General features: G+C 43.6%; 1 protein-coding gene across 2 annotated transcripts in view; it reads left to right on the top strand.

Moving 5' to 3' along the window:
- The first annotated feature begins 4,170 nt into the window (after positions 1-4,170).
- Positions 4,171-17,343, top strand: part of bach2a (BTB and CNC homology 1, basic leucine zipper transcription factor 2a) — a 60,460-nt gene continuing 47,287 nt past the window's right edge. Inside the window, exon 1 of one of the 2 annotated variants that reach the window (XM_014340485.2) lies at positions 4,171-4,421. The gene's annotated coding sequence lies outside the window, so the exon portion shown is untranslated. The remainder of the gene's footprint in view (positions 4,422-17,343) is intronic. The other variant, XM_005943519.3, reaches the window with a different exon arrangement.

Genomic DNA, 17,343 nt, shown 5'->3' with positions numbered 1-17,343 from the left:
CACCCGGTTTTCATTCAGCTGAATATCAATTTTACAGTGACGTACCAACATCAGGATGAGTATGTGGATGAGGACCCAAGAGCAGATTCAAACAGCAAAGAGGTGATAAGCTTTTCACAAGCCTTAATGCTTAAGCACAAGAGTAAACAGGACACGAGGGAGGGATACTTGCTGTGATTTTTAAGATGTATGAATAAAACTGAATTGTAACTGAATTGAACAGGAGATAAACAGTATACCAACTTAACCTGTTGTAGTTAAATGTATTTCTCATCTTATTTTGTACCTCTAATAATAACACAAACAGGAAATACTCCTTCTCTTGTACTATTTTTGTAGTAATGTATACATTATGGGTGTAAAGCTACATCCAGATGAACAGAATCAACTTTTCGGGATTATGTGTTTGTATCGTCTCTGCCTTGTTAGACCCATTTACGAAAAAATAAGACAGTTTTAATCTCAGATATCTATTCTATATGAATTAATACAGTAAAGATATGGCATGATTTTCTCACCTAGTAAAGGAATATTTTATATGTATATAAAATATTTATATTAGTAGTACTCTGTAGCTACTCTTAATTTTATCAGACATGCACTTTTAAGACAGATTCAGGATTCAGATTCAGGTGGAACAATATGGTTTGTCCTGATAGCAAAACACTGGACCAGGTCTTCATCTCGTTGAGGATATATTGGATTGTAATTCGTATTATTGTAGGCTTCATAACATATAGCACCTTGAGGAGATTGTTGTTGTGATTAGCGTTATGTAAGGCATGATGGTGAGGATTTCTGACCCCATATTACAAGCCTCAAGACTCATTTCCGGTAGGTGCCCACTCCAGGTTAGGGACGAGTTGCTACACCAAAGAGGCGAGTTTAAGTAAAAGTCTTGTTCATAAGTCAGGGGAGAGGGAAATCAGAGTTTGACTGACAGATTGGGGTCACGTGCAGTGATGTGGACTATGTCAGCCACTTGGTTATGGCGTTCCATGTATGCCTTGCCTGCTAGCATCTTGCACCCTGCTGTTATGTGCTGGATTGTCTCAGGGGCATCTTTACACAGCCTGCACCTGGGCCTTACCTGGTGTGATAAACCCCAGCCTCAATGGATCTTGTACTCAGAGCTTGTTCCTGTGCTGCCATGATTAGCGCCACTGCACTGTCTTTCAGTCCAGCTTTGTCCAGCCACCGGTAGGATTTCTGGATATCAGCCACCTCCTCTATCTGCCGGTGGTACGTACCGTGCAGGGGCCTGTCCTTCCATGATGGTGCCTCCTCTTGCTCCTCATTCTTGGGTTTCTGCTGCCTGAGGTATTGACTGAGCCCGCTGTCGGTTGGGGCCATCTTGCTGATGTATTCGTGGATGTGGTGCTGACACTCACTAGTTTCTGGCCTCCTTCCACTTAGCATACTGCCTCAGGGTGCTGGACTTGGGGTGAAACCCTCCATGCATGGTCAGGAGCATCCTTGTCTTGATGTCAGTGGCTTCTATCTCTTCCTTTGGCCAGCTTATTATCCCAGCAGGGTACCTGATCATGGACAGGGCGTAGGTGTTGATAGCCCGGATCTTGTTCTTACCGTTCAGCTGAGGAGGAGATAGAAGCCTGACCTTCTGCAGGTACTTGGTGGTTGCAGCTTTCCTAGCAGCTTCTTCATGGTTCCCATTTCCCTGTGGGATATCCAGGTATCCTCTATGTCTGCAATGTTGCCTTCTGATAGTTCGATCCCCTCAGTTCTGACTACCTTTTCTCTTTTTGTTATCATCCAACTACACTTCTCCAGTCCGAACGACATTCCAATGTCATTGCTGTATAGCCTGGTAGTGTGGATCAGTGAATCGATGTCTCGTTCACTCTTGGCATACAGCTTGATGTCATCCATGTACAGGAGGTGGCTGACAACTGCTCCGTTCCGTAGTCGGTATCCGTAGCCAGTCTTGTTAATGATCTCACTGAGGGGGTTCAGGCCTATGCAGAACAGCAGTGGGGACAGAGCATCTCCTTGGTAGATCCCGCACTTGATGGTGACTTGTGCTATGGGCTTGGAGTTGGCCTCTAGTGTTGTACGCCACATCCCCATTGAGTTCCTGATGAAGGCTCTTGAGGGTAAACGTATCTATATATTTAGATTAGATTATTATATATATACAATATATATATATATACTATATATGCCCATTAGTCATATGAGGGCCTATGACTGAATGCCCCACACCTGGATCCTGGAATGTCTAGAACTATGTGGCGGACAACACTACAGGCCAACTACAGTGCTTTGCTCCACTGCACCTGATGCTTTGTTGTAAGGCTTGAATGTTGCTGTTCGGTCATGGAAACCTATTCCACAAAGCTCTCCACGAACTAGTAGCCAGGAAATTTCATCACTGGACTTGTCACACAGGTGGCATCCTAACATGGTACCATGCTGGAACTCAATGAGTTGAGGAATGATTGGAACATCTCAATTAAATGATTTGGGTGGGTGAGTAGACACTTTTGGCAATATAATGCATGTGAAACTGTGTTTCATGTAGCTGTCATACTGGCCTTCTACTGCTGCCTCCACTGATTTTTTTTTCAGCTGACCAACATTGGTTGTTTTAAAAAGGAGAGAATTAAAATATGCATGTTACTGTACTTTCCACCGTGTGGTTAACTTTATTTTTATTATGATTGTATACATGTTGCTGAAAATCCGACTTGATTTTATTTCTCTTTCTATAGTTCTGCAGCACATTTGATGTGATACTGTGAACAGCATTATATCTTATGTTAGGGCTTGTTCACCTGCCAAATGCCCCTTTAACCACTGACAAATAGTAATTTTTGTGTTTGAGTGTGGAGGCGGACCCATTCCCTTTCTTGGTTTTTGCTGGTGTTCTATAAATCACGTCAAGACGGACTACCTGGAGAGAACCCATGCAAACGAAGTGAGAACAAGCAAATTCCAGTTGAACTCAGGATCTTTTAGCTTTTAGGCCACAGTGTTAACCATCGCACCGCCGTGCTGCCCCCCTTGTTATTTCCTACCATGATAATTCATGGAACCCTGAATACATCTTGTCTCTACTCTGCAGTGATCTTAGTTGCCAGAGAATCTGCAAAAATCAGTCACAGCTATTTATAACAGCTTGACATTGAGAATGTGGGCTGATCTGAATTTAACTGCTCAGAATGAAGCCCAAGAGGTGCCAGTCTTTGGCAAACTGATAAAATGTAACAGCTCTGCAGGATTATGCTATGTATTAGAAACAATGTCATACCCACTGCCCAGCTCAGAATGGCCTTCACATACTGCAAACAGGGTTTAAAACACACGATTTAAAGCTAGAACTACACCTGCTTTGTGCCTGCACAAGTGTTGTACTTTAGATTCAATGTAACTTAACCAGCAACAAGAACATGCCACTAATTTTGTTCCCAGTGCTTTTGAGCAACATAAATTGGTTATTTCATTTTAGGGACAATGAAAACAGAAACGTTGACAAGGTACATATCCATCTCTAAAAGAACTGTAACAGTGTAAAATGTAAAAAAGACAAAAACTTGCACGAGAAGGTAGCAGTATTTCTCCATCTCGTTGCTGTTGTTTTGTTGTAAAGTTTCAAGTTTTGTGTATCAAGTGAGAAACTGTGTTCACTGTTTTTCAGAAGTGTTGGTGAGCGAATGCAATGATTTCCAGAATCATGTCCTGTTGAAGGATCAGAGAGCGTAATCATTGTCCTATCAAAGTCAAAGTCACAGTCAAAAAAACTTTGTTTATTTACATTCTCTAAATCTTCATGATTTACTCACATTTTACTTAGTGTTCAAACTATTGTGGAAAGTGGATTCTAACTAGAACATTTTTTTCCATTCTTATCGACTTCTCTTTAGACCTAATGGATTTTTCCCCAAAGATTTTTTGTTTTTTATAATTTGAATACAGTAGGTGAATGATGCATTTTAAAAATATGAATCACTGTTCAAAATTTTAATGTTATGCTATTAGCTTGGAACATTGTGATCTGCTGAAATGAACAGGAGCTTGACAGATAATTCACCTCGTGAATATGTTGGTATGATATCTTCCTGAGCCTCAAGTCCACAACACATCTGTGCTACGTCGTTTGGAGGGCGGGGCTTTGTTTTCGTAGGAGGGGAGGGGGTCTCTTGGCCGCTGTTGTGAATGGGGGGTCAGCATGACGTCAGAAAACCAATGTCAACAATGCAGCTGGAGGAGAAAAGGCGTTTCATCCTAACACACAATCACACTCACAAGAGACCCGTGTATCACTCATCGATTCACGTCCAAAGCCTGTTAAAAGCTGCGGTTCTGCCTGTCGAAGGACTGTGGACACTGCACAGCATGGATTAATTTTTGTTTCTCAGAAACTGAACGCAGACGAGCAAGAAAAACAACAACAAAAACTGGTAAGTCCTCCTCTGCTCGTTTACTACGCTTGGACAAAGCAGACAACAAGAACCTCTGTCAGCACTGGATTGGACTAATCTGCTTGGCTAGATTCCCTCGCTTGTTTGTGTTGCAGTTTCATTGCTGTTGTGTTCACTGGAGTTGCTTTGAGCACGGTTTCACTTATTCCTGAGGCGTACCCGCCTTTTATGGTTTGCTGACACGGGTCAGCAGGTATGCGGTGGACTACGCGTGTGTTTGCCTTGAAAACGCGTAACCTTTGCCGCAAAATACGTCGGGACAGTACGAAGCTTAACAAATCTGTGTTTTGGGGCTGTTTTGCTAAGCTGATTGCCAATTAAATTCAACAAACAGTATCACGAATTTACGTTATTAAAACGACTAAATATTGTTAGTATCCAACTGAAAGAAACCTCTGTACTCCGTACTGGACCACCAGTACAGTTAGTTTATGATAATCACATGCTTCTTAAAAGGAACGTTTGTACATGTCTACCGTTATTTGTTTGCTAACCACATCCCATTTTTGTAATACATTCTCTAATACTTATCTTAAGTTTAAACTGGAGGCACATGTTTTACGCGGGAGACAATTGCTTCCAGAAACGGACTCGAGCCCTGCCATTCTCGGGGAGGGAGGACAAAGGACCCAGCCTCCCTGCGCCTTATTCCCGTCTCAACTACTGAACAGCCACCTCATGAACACTATTCCACGATAAGAATAAATCGCTATGTATCTTGTTATTCCTGAGAAAGGATGTGTCAGAATTGGCTCTGCTTCTGCTTTTCAACCATCGCAATCCCTGTGCTCAAACTGTGACATAATCTCTGAGGTCTTTTTTGTTTAAATTTTGAATATCTTTATTCACTTGGCATATAAATATTTGTTACACCCAGTCATCACCAAATCCCGTTATTTCTACTCCCCAGATAATATGACTGGAGACTTAGAAGCCATTGTGAGCATGTCTTCTTGTTAACAGATTAGGTCTTTGTTATCCTTCAGCAAGTAGCCTACTACAAAGCCTCTCTTCATCTTTGTGTTAATAGAAATGCACTAACATCAGAATGTTTGACGCTCTTGTGATCTGTTTTCTCTTACAATTTCCATACTGTGGGGCAGGGGAAAGGTGACTTAAGCCAGTCTGCACATTAGCAGACTTCTTGTTGTAACTTACTGGGTTGTTCACAAAAAATAAATTAAATATACTACTACTACTACTACTACTAATAATAATAATGATAAAAATGGTGGTGCAGAGGTTAGCACTGTTCAATTCAAATGTATTTATATTCACAACAGTCGCCTCAAGTCACTTTATATTGTAAGGTAGACCCTAGAATAATGCATACAGAGAAAACCCAACAATCATATGAGAAAGCACTTTGGCGACAGTGGGAAGGAAAAACTCCCTTTTAACAGGAAGAAACCTCCGGCAGAACCAGGCTCAGGGAGGGGCGGGGCCATCTGCTGTGATGTGCATGAACGCAAAATTAACATAGCAGGACTACTAGCGAACTGCAGCTAAAAAGCTAGTGATTCGTCTTGCATCACTTTACATGAAGAATTGCGCTGCTAGCAAGCAGAGATGTAGCCCAAAATCGCGGCAGACATTATAATTTAATAACGCAAGATAGCAGAGTTGACTGACAACTATGTGAGTGAAGTTGGCCCCCCCACCTTCTTCAAATCCAACAAAAGTGGTATCAAACGTTTGTGCTACGTTTGTGCTGGTTTGTGCTGCAAAAATTTTCGTTTGTGCTGCTATCATTTTAAAGATATTAATAAAAATTTCTAGAGGTCATCAGAGGTCAACCAGCCCCCCCACATTAATTAAATCAAAAAAATGGTGTCAATCAACTGTGCTACGTTTGTGCTGGTTTGTGCTGCTAAAATTGTCGTTTGTGCTGCTTCTGTTTTAAAGATATTAATGAAAATGTAAAGGTCAAAAGGTCAACCAGCCCCCCCACATTACCCAAATCAAACAAAATTGATGTCAAAAGTTTGTGCTGGTTTGTGCTGCAAACATTTTTGTTTGTGCTGCTAACATTTTAAAATTTTAATAAAATAACGTCTTGATCCCCGAACCAAATGGTGGACACCAGAGGTGAAGGGAGCCACCAGGCTGAAGAAGGAGTCCTATCGGGCTTGGTTAGCCTGTGGGACTCCGGAGGCAGCTGACAGGTATCGACAGGCCAAGCGGAATGCGGCTCGGGCAGTGGCTGAAGCAAAAACTCGGGTGTGGGAGGAGTTCGGAGAGGCCATGGAAAAAGACTTTCGGACTGCCTCGAAGAGATTCTGGCAAACCGTCAGACGTCTCAGGAGGGGAAAGCGGTGCTCTACCTGCACTGTGTATAGTGCTGGCGGAGCGCTGCTGACGTCGACTGAGAAAATTGTCGGGCGGTGGAAGGAATACTTCGAGGACCTCCTTAATCCCACTGACACGTCTTCCGAGGAGGAAGCAGAGTCTGGGGATGAGGGGAATGACCCGCCAATTTCCGGGGGCGAGGTCACTGAGGCAGTTAAACAACTCCTTGGTGGCAGAGCCCCTGGTGTTGATGAGGTCCGCCCCGAGTTCCTGAAGGCTCTGGACGTTGTAGGGCTGTCCTGGTTGACACGCCTCTGCAATGTTGCGTGGAGATCAGGGGCAGTACCTGTGGACTGGCAGACCGGGGTGGTGGTCCCCATCTTTAAGAAAGGGGACCGGAGGGTGTGTTCCAACTACAGGGGGATCACACTCCTCAGCCTCCCTGGGAAAGTCTATGCCAGGGTGCTGGAAAGGAGAGTTCGTCCGCTAGTCGAACCTCGGATACAGGAGGAACAATGCGGTTTTCGTCCTGGTCGCGGAACACTGGACCAGCTCTTTATCCTCTCGAGGATACTTGAGGGTGCATGGGAGTTTGCCCAACCAGTCTACATGTGTTTTGTGGACTTGGAGAAGGCATTCGACCGTGTCCCTCGGGGTGTCCTGTGGGAGGTGTTGCGGGAGTATGGGGTGTCTGGCCCATTGCTACGGGCCATTCGATCCCTATACAACCGTTGCAAGAGCTTGGTTCGCATTGCCGGCAATAAGTCGGACTCGTTCCCGGTGGGTGATGGGCTCCGCCAGGGCTGCCCTTTGTCTCCGGTTCTGTTCATAATTTTTATGGACAGGATTTCTAGGCGCAGCCAAGTGGCGGAGGGCTTTCGCTTTGGTGGCCTCAGAATCTCATCTCTGATTTTTGCAGATGATGTGGTTCTGTTGGCTTCATCGGGTGAAGGCCTCCAGCTCGCACTGGAACGGTTCGCAGCCGAGTGTGAAGCAGCGGGAATGAGGATCAGCACCTCCAAATCTGAGGCCATGGTTCTCAGCCGGAAAAGGGTGGAGTGCCCACTCCGGGTCGGGGATGAGTTCCTGCCCCAAGTGGAGGAGTTCAAGTATCTCGGGGTCTTGTTCGCGAGTGATGGGAGAAGGGAGCCGGAGATCGACAGACGGATTGGGGCTGCAGCTGCAGTAATGCGGACGCTGCACCGGTCCGTCGTGGTGAAGAGGGAGCTGAGTGTAAAAGCGAAGCTCTCAATTTACCGGTCGATCTACGTCCCTACCCTCACCTATGGCCACGAGCTGTGGGTAGTGACCGAAAGAACGAGATCGCGGATACAAGCGGCAGAAATGAGCTTCCTCCGAAGGGTGGCTGGCCTCTCCCTTAGAGATAGGGTGAGAAGTTCGGCCATCCGGGAGGGGCTCAGAGTAGAGCAGCTGCTGCTCCACATCGAAAGGAGCCAGCTGAGGTGGTTCGGGCATCTGACAAGGATGCCCCCTGGGCGCCTCCTGGGTGAGGTGTTCCAGGCATGTCCCACCGGGAGGAGGCCCCGGGGCAGACCCAGGACACGCTGGAGAGATTATATCTCTCGGCTGGCCTGGGAACGCCTTGGTATTCCCCCGGACAAGCTGGAGGAGGTGGCTGGGGAGAGGGAGGTCTGGGCCTCTTTGCTTAGGCTGCTGCCCCCGCGACCCGGCCCCGGACAAAGCGGATGACGATGGATGGATGGATCTTGATGCGTGCTCAATCATCCAGGTAAGTAAATTCCAAAAGGTTGATTCTGTTCATCTGGACATTTTCAGTGGGAGAAACGTTTCGTCACTCATCCAAGTGACTTCTTCAGTCTCAGCTGACTGCAGGTTTCCCCAACCTTATAAACAGTACATTTGCATAGTGAAGGAAACTAGCACCACTGAATGAACAATGGGCTGGGGGGTTAGTTCCATGATTGTTAGTATGCAAATTCTTATGACCATTGATCAATGACAACTAATCAAAGCCTACTGATTAATGGCCATGAGTACCATTCACAGAAAGTGGGGAATGGCTACAATCACAGCATTGTAGGATGGCGAAAGATGTACCCTTGGCCCCTTCTCGATTCAGAGATGGATGAGAGGACCTTCCAAATGAGGCAGGTGCATTGTCATTTTTTCCTGCAGAACCCAGTGCAAGAGTCATACTTGTGCTTCTCAGTTTGCAGAGGAAGTAGAGTCGCTGTTGGTCTTCTCCACATTCAGGGACAGGTTGTTGTTGCTGTACCACTCTGCCAGATGGTTAACTTCACCCCTGTAGTAGATCTCGTCGTGGGTCAGCAGAGTGAAGAGAAGGGAGCTCAACACACATCCTTGGGGAGCCCCCGTATTCAGTGTTCTTGGGCTGGAGGTGTTGCTGTCGACCCGTACTGTCTGCTGTCTTCCTGTCAAGAAATCTAGCAGCCAGTTATACAGCAAGGTGCTGATCCCCAGCAGATCCAGTTTGTGAATGAGTTGCTGGGGAATGATGATGCTGAAGGCTGAACTGAAGTCTATGAACAGCACTCTGACATATGAGTCTCTAGTGTTGAGATGTGTGAGGGCTGAGTGAGGGGCAGTTGAAATTCCATCATCACTTGAGCGTTTTGACGAAAGCGATAATTTGATTTGATGCATGACTAACCGTTCAAAGCACTTCATAATGATGGAGGTGAGTTTGACAGGACGGTAGTCCTTAAAGCAGGAGGTAGATGACTTCTTGGGTACAGTAATGATGGTGGAGGCTTTGAGGCATGTGGGAACGGCAGTACTGATTTTGGCAAGGGATCTCCACACACTGTCTGGGGATTGTGTCACCACGGTCTGCAGAGTGGGCTTGTAGTCTGTGATGGTTTGTATTCCTTGCCACTGCCTCAAGTATCTCTGCTGTCGCTGAAGCTTTGCTGTAGCTGATGCCACGTGACAGGTTTGCCCTTGCTGTTCTTAGGCTCACCTAATTCCCGGCTCTGAAGGCTGCATTTTTCAACCTTAGGAGCATTTAAACCTGACCTGTGAGCCATGGGTTTTTCAATGGGTTTTTCAATGGGTCAGGTTTAAATGCTCCTATAGGAGCATTTAAACCTGCTCTTCTCTGCCCTGTTTTGCAGGGGCGGAACTCATGGCGGCTTCACGCCCTCGGTCCACGCCTTCCTGGATTGGGAACACCTGGGCCTCATCAGACCAGCTGGTATATTAGAAGGAGGAGATCAGCTGTTCAACGCTGGATTATTGTGAAGGCTCTAGTCAGTACACGTCTAGCTCAAGTTTCCTGTGCCTCCGTCTCAGAGACTTAACGAGTGTTTCTTTGTTCCTAGATTCCCCGTGTTTCCCCGTGTGGAGTGTGGAAGGAGCGACTGGTTGCTAGCGGAGAAGAGAGAGGTTGAACTGAGCGCGTGTGTGATTTCCCCGTTTTCCCTGGAGCCCTGCCCCTCACGTCTTGTATATAGCACTAACCCCGCACTGTCTGTACATACACTTGGTGAAGATCTGTAAATAAACCGTCTCTGTTTAAACGCTACTCATGAGTCCTGCGAGTGGATCCTCTAAGCAACCCGTGACACCTGGTCTCTGTGACATCATCGATGCATTTTGGGATGTAGGCAGTAACAGTTTCTGTATATTCCTGAAAGTCTGTGGTGTTGTCGTGTGTGGCAGCCTGTGGTGGAAAAGCAGTCTTGCAGTGCCTCTGAGGACCCTTCTGGCCACACCTGTACCTGCTTACGAACTGGTTTGGTGACTTTGACCAGGGGCCTGTGGGAACCCATGGCACACCTAGATTTCTGCCTGTACTGACCCTTATGCAAAATAGGTGGAATTAAGACACAGTTCCAAAAGCAAACACAACTGATCAGTGCTGAGAGTGGTCCTGTTGCTGAGGTTGGGATGATCCTGTAATCTCTTATGAACGACCTCCAACGCTTCTATGACTGGGATGCAAGTGAAGACAGATGTAACATCTCTCTCTCACTGTACATGTACTGTTTATAAAATTAGGGAAACATAACCTGCACAAACAAAATAATTTGCAGGACAAATGTTTGACATCAATTTTGTTCGATTTGAAGAAGGTAGGGGGGCCAATTTCACTCACATGTGTTTATAAGGTTGGGGAAACCTGCAGTCAGCTGAGACTGAAGAAGTCACTTGGATGATGACGAAACGTTTCTCCAACTGAAAATGTCCAGATGGACAGAATCAACCTTTTGGGATTTACTTACCTGGATGATTAAGCACGCATCAAGACGTTATTTTATTAAAATTTTAAAATGTTAGCAGCACAAACAAAAATTTTGCAGCACAAACCAGCACAAACGTTTGACATCAATTTTGTTTGATTTGGGTAATGTGGGGGGGCTGGTTGACCTTTTGACCTTTACATTTTCATTAATATCTTTAAAACAGAAGCAGCACAAACGACAATTTTAGCAGCACAAACCAGCACAAACGTAGCACAGTTGATTGACACCCATTTTGTTTGATTTAATTAATGTGGGGGGGCTGGTTGACCTCTGATGACCTCTAGAAATTTTTATTAATATCTTTAAAATGATAGCAGCACAAACGAAAATTTTTGCAGCACAAACCAGCACAAACGTAGCACAAACGTTTGATACCACTTTTGTTGGATTTGAAGAAGGTGGGGGGACCAACTTCACTCACATACAAACTCCTCATAAAAGTCTGTGGGGAAATTCCCAGGGGACTTCTAAGAACTCAGTCTCTGTATAGCTTGCTCTTGTTGAAGGGGTCCAATATTGCGCCCAGGCTGTCTTTGTTTTCCCTTGAACAGCGTATCTGAGACAGAAAATTATCCATATCTACCTGATCTATGGTACATTCTAATGTATACAACTTTTCCTAAAATGTCCTAACAGCTCTTCAGCTGCTCCTTAGCGTCATCGAAAAGTTAATTTTTAAGCATAATCTTAACAGTAGAGCGGGTGTCCTTGACCCAAATTGAGACTGGGAGTTCGTATAGCACTGTTACCTCACAGCAACAAGGTCCTGACTTTGACTCCACCATCCGGCCAGGGCCTTTCTGTGTGGAGTTTGCATGCTTTCCCCATGTTTACATGGGTTTTCTCTGGATACTCCGCCAGAATGTATATACAGGTCTTTAGTTTAAATTGATGGAAAAAATGGAAAAAGGCAAATTGACAAAAATCTTTTAGCATGCGGTTCACTTGCTGGAGCTTCTTTACTGACTGATCCATTGATAAAAGCCACAAGATGTGTCTTAAACTATAAAAATAATATCTGTATTTCCAAAGTCTGTATGACAGCAAATAGCAATCTTGAGGATTGCTGTTTATTTTTATTTTGTTTTCAATCTTGCAGAATGCCGAAATATACTTAATGAAAAAAGGAGTACAGTGGGTAAATAGTGGCAGCAGACAGCATTGAGGCAACAAAAAAAACAGTGCTGAATGTGATAAGCCTGAAGTGTTGGTAAGGTAATGCAGGAGATGATCTGCAGTGCTGAGATGAGCAGGGAGAAAAAACAGAACGTTAGTACTATTTCGGCAAACCCCCAGTGCTAGGATGTGCCTGTTTAAAAACCATGAGTCAGCAGACACACATATAGAGCCTAATGTTGATGAGAAATACAGACTGCATGCTCAGCTGTCTGTGTCAGATTTATTGTACTACAGCATGAAAATGAAACGCAATGAAAAGCTTCTGGACAGAGCTGCCCGCAATCTGTGTGGAATTCTGTCAAATACATAAAGTGTGTGTGTGTGTGTTTGTGTGTGTGTGTGTGTGTGTGTGTGTGCGTGTAAAATGACAAGTTTAAACAGTATCCTGTCCATTGTGTCTGTATTTATTTTTTCCGTACGCTGTATCTGTTTTTACAGCATCATTTGAAGAGACATTATTAGAAACTGAATCATAGCTTCTTCTTTTTTTTTTTTTTTTTTTTTTTTTTGCCTGTCCCGTTTGGCTCTTTTGCCATCAGAATTATTGTCTAAAGGCAAAGAAAGATGCCCAACGGATTTACTTTACCAAATGGACCATCCCAGCCTTGCCGTAATGGTCTATTTGATTCACCTTTTATTGTTTATTTTATTTTATTTTCACTTGCTAAATACGGGACAGACTTGACTGGGGAAAAGAAAGGGAAAGAAAAACAGCGGGGAAGAGGGACGGAGATAAAGGACAAAAAACAACAAAATAAGCAGACAAAAAATACATATATCAATCACCTGGATCACCTGTTGAGAAAGAAAAAAGAGAGAACAAGCAGGGGAAAAAAAAGAGCAACATAATAAACAACATCACGATGATCTATGGGAATGTAACAGTAAATACTAAATATTAAATATAGGCCCCTCCGGACCGGGGCCTAGTTCAGCAGCGCCGCCTGGCCCCACAGAGCCCAGGACAGCCCACCTGACCCCACCACAAGGAAAACTGCAACCACCCCATCATCGACTCATCTTCCAGACTACACAAGACAATAGACGCCCAGGCTGAGATCTTCCTCCACCTCTCCTATATCTCCCCCTCCTGCAGAGTGAGTTCCTGAAGAGAGGAGAGCTCCTGCAAGATGTAACAGCCTCCCCCACCAGTTGAAGAGCCCCCCAGGTGGCTCGATGCACCGGCGGCACCCTGCGCCAGGGCTGGGCCCCCATACACCCACCCGCCCACAACCCCGGCAACACACCAACCAGGACCCAAGCCCCCGAGGCCCAGCCAGGGCCCCAGCCCAGAGACGGAGCGCCCCCAGAACCTCACGCCCGTCCCGGACCCACCCAGGGGCAGCCAGGCTACCAGGTCAGTAACCCACGTCCGTCAGCACAGACCCTCCCCTAGCCCCGCTGCACGCAGCCACGAGGAAACCGTCACCTAAGAGCCAACAGAGCCCTTAATAGGCCATGACCGCAACCCCGGGTTGAGCCCTCCAAGGAAGATGCTCCTGGGGAACCCCCCGACGCCCCAAGCCTGTCCCTACCCCCACACCAATCACAACAGCGAAGGTGGGACCAAACTATGACCCCCCACCCCCACTAGGTGATGGAGCTGATCAAAGGAGCCCAGAGCAATTGATCTGATGTGGTGGCAGAGGCTGTATCAAGACTAATGTAATCTAATAGATAATTTCTATATTGGTTAGAATTAAGATTATTTTTATTTTTCCAGTTCATGAGGACAGTTTTCTTGGCTATGCATAGGGCAGTGAAAACCATATGGGCTAAATGTGAAGTGACATCTTCACATATCTCGCACCAAAACTTCTGAACTGGTGGACAGAACCAAAGAGCGTGGATATAATTGTCCGGTGAATTGGTTTGGCAGTGTGAGCAGTTGTTGGTAGACGTAAAGCCCATCTTGAACATCCGATGACCTGTATAGTGCACTCTATGTAATATTTTGTATTGAATTAATTGAAGACTGGGATTTCTAATTAGATGAAAGGTTTTTAAGCAAATCTGAGACCAGAAGTTTAGGTCTAAGTTAACTGATAAATCCGCTTCCCATTTTGCAATAGGAAGTGATATTGATTCATCTGTTTTAGAAAGCATTCTGTATATTTTGGATAGTAATTTGGGGGGTTTAAGAGTAAGAAATTGAACCACACTTGGTGGTGTTTGTAGTTCAACTTGACCCGGTTTAAATTTCTTTTTTACTATGGATTTAATTTGTTGATATTCTAAAAATCTTTTCTTGTTGATCCCATATTGTGTAACTAGTCTGTCAAATGAAATAAATTCTGTTCCTTCTAGTATATGTTCTAAATATTTGATTCCTTTACCACTCCAATCTGAAAAGTTTATCATATTATTGTTTTGTAATATGTCAGGGTTGTTCCAGATAGGTGTACGTTTGCATGGGATTAATGAAGACGCCGTCAATTTTAGAAACTCCCACCATGCTGTCAGAGAAGAGCTGATGTTGATGCTTTTAAAGCATTCATGTCGTTGGATGTTTGAGCTGATAAATGGTAGGTCTGAGATCTCTAGATTATTGCAGAGTGCTTGTTCTACATCTAGCCAAGGTTCATCTAAGAGGGTGTGTTTTAGCCATCCTGAGATAAACTGAAGCCTGTTGGCTAAGAAGTAGTGCTGAAAGTTAGGCAGTTCTAGTCCTCCTTTATCCTTGGTCTTTTGTAGTGTTTTTAAGCTTATACGTGGGGGTTTATTTTTCCAAAGGAATTTGGACATACATGAATCTAGAGATCTGAACCAATCTTGTGGCGGTTTAGTTGGGATCATTGAGAATAAATAATTTATTTTTGGTAAGACCATCATTTTTATAGCGGCAACCCTTCCCATGAGTGATATGGGTAGACATTTCCATCTAGCCAGATCATCTTCTACCTTCTTTAAAAGTGGGATATGGTTTAATTTAGTTAGATCTGCAAGCTTGGGAGAAACATTAATACCTAAATATTTTATATTTCCCGATTGCAGTGGTGTAGAAGAGGAATTATGGAAGGAGCAATTAATCGGTAGGACTGTAGATTTTGACCAGTTAATTGAGTAATCTGATATTCTTGCAAAAGAGTTTATCAATTCAATCACCCCAGAGATATTGGTTTGTGAATTTTGGAGAAAGAGTAACACATCATCCGCATAAAGGCTGATTTTATGTTCCACGTTCTTGCATTTTATGCCCTTAATTACTGAATTCTGTCTAATTGCTGCTGCTAGTGGTTCAATAAAAATTGCAAACAGTGAAGGGGAGAGTGGGCATCCCTGCCTGGTGCCCCTCAAGAGACAGAAGCTGGAGGATGTCTGGTCATTTGTTCTAACACAAGCTGTTGGGGAATTATATAATATTTTTAACCAGTTTATGAAAGAGGATCCAAAACCAAATTTGTGTAAAGTTGCAAATAGAAATTTCCAGTTAACTCTGTCGAATGCTTTTTCTGCGTCTAAAGAGAATATTGTAGTTTCTAGGTTTTTACTGTATGAGTAGTCTATCAAATTAAGTAATCTACGTGTATTTGTTGACGAGTGCCTACCTTTTATGAAACCAGTTTGGTCAGGATGAATTAAGAGGGGGGTTATTTTCTCCAGTCTCTTTGAGAGAGCTTTGCAGATTATTTTAAGGTCTACATTTATAAGGGATATTGGACGATAGCTTGAGGGATATACAGGGTCTTTGCCTGGTTTTAGCAGGAGATTAATGTTTGCAGAATTCATATTTGATGGAAGTCTGCCCTTTTCTTTAATTTCCAACAACGTTCTGTAGAAAACTGGTGCTAGAATCGACCAGAATTCTTTGTAGAATTCTGCAGGAAAGCCATCTGGACCTGGAGCCTTATTATTGTGCATACTTATCAGGGCTTCCTGGAGTTCACCTGGTGTCAGTGGTGAATCCAGTGCCATTGCTTGAGTGTCCAATAATTTTGGAAGAGTTATGTTGTCCAAAAACTGATCAATTTCTTTTTTAGATGGGTTTATTTGTGGTGAATACAACGTTTTATAGAAATCCCTGAAAATGTTGTTTATTTGTATCGGTTCATATAATGTGTTCCCAGATGAATCTTGAACAGCACATATAGTTGTTTTTTCTTTATTTATTTTTAGCTGGTTTGCTAGAAATTGACCGGATTTATTACCATGTTCATAATTTTGTAGGCGTAGTCTTTGTACTAAGAATTTTGTTTTTTTATCAATTATCTCATTTAATTCTAGTTTTGTTTTGCGTATTTTGTTCAATGTTTCCTGATCTTGGTGGGACGCGTAGGCTTCTTCTAGTGATTTGATGTTTTTTTCTAATTCCTGAATATTTTTGTTTTCTTTTTTCTTTTTATGTGATGAGAAAGAAATTATTTTACCTCTCATCACAGCTTTCCCTGCTTCCCATAGAACAGAAGCTGATGTTTCGGGAGTGTCATTATAGTCCAAATATGAAGTCCACTCTTTTTTAAAATATTTAATAAAGTCTTCATCTTTAAGTAGTGATATATTAAATCTCCAGTTTTTTCTTGGCGTAGTATTATTCTTGTGCATTAGTGTTAAAGATACAGGACCATGATCGCTGACAGCTATAGGGTGAATCTCAGTGTCTGAAATGTCGTTCAGCAGTGAGCTGCTGACCAAAAAATAATCCAGACGAGAGTAGGAGTGATGGACATGTGAGAAAAAAGTATATTCCTTACTGGTGGGGTGAAGGGAGCGCCATGCATCGCAAAGACCAAAGTCGCTCATATACTGTTTGATTATATTTGTGGACTGCCAATTACGCTGAGTTCCCGCTGTATTGAGCCTATCCATGTCTTCATTTAGTCCAAGGTTGAGGTCGCCTCCAAGAACAAGTGTGCCATCTAAGTGTTCAGAGAGTGCACTGAAAAAACCCTTTTTAAAGTGCCTGTATGCATGAATAGACCAGGTGTTTGTCAAAGGGTGCAGGAAAATATGCAGCAGTAAAGCAGTTTGCAGTTTGGTTTTAATACATGTAAGTCTAGAACACCAAACTTTTTTTTAAACTATTAAAGGAGGGAGTACTCCTTTTTTATTATAAGAGTAAATGAAAAAGAAATAATTGATATAAAATGTAAAAATGTAATTACAAAAGTCCACTGATTGGACTGGAAATAAATGTGGCTAGTAAGAAAAACATAGAATGTATAGTAAAACTACTGAAATGTGTCTGA

Source organism: Haplochromis burtoni, unplaced genomic scaffold, assembly GCF_018398535.1.
Source record: "Haplochromis burtoni strain Fernald_Lab_line unplaced genomic scaffold, NCSU_Asbu1 Contig_369, whole genome shotgun sequence".
Lineage (NCBI taxonomy): Eukaryota > Metazoa > Chordata > Actinopteri > Cichliformes > Cichlidae > Haplochromis > Haplochromis burtoni.
Note: the sequence above shows the minus strand (reverse complement) of the source record. Positions and strands in the feature narration are given on the sequence as shown.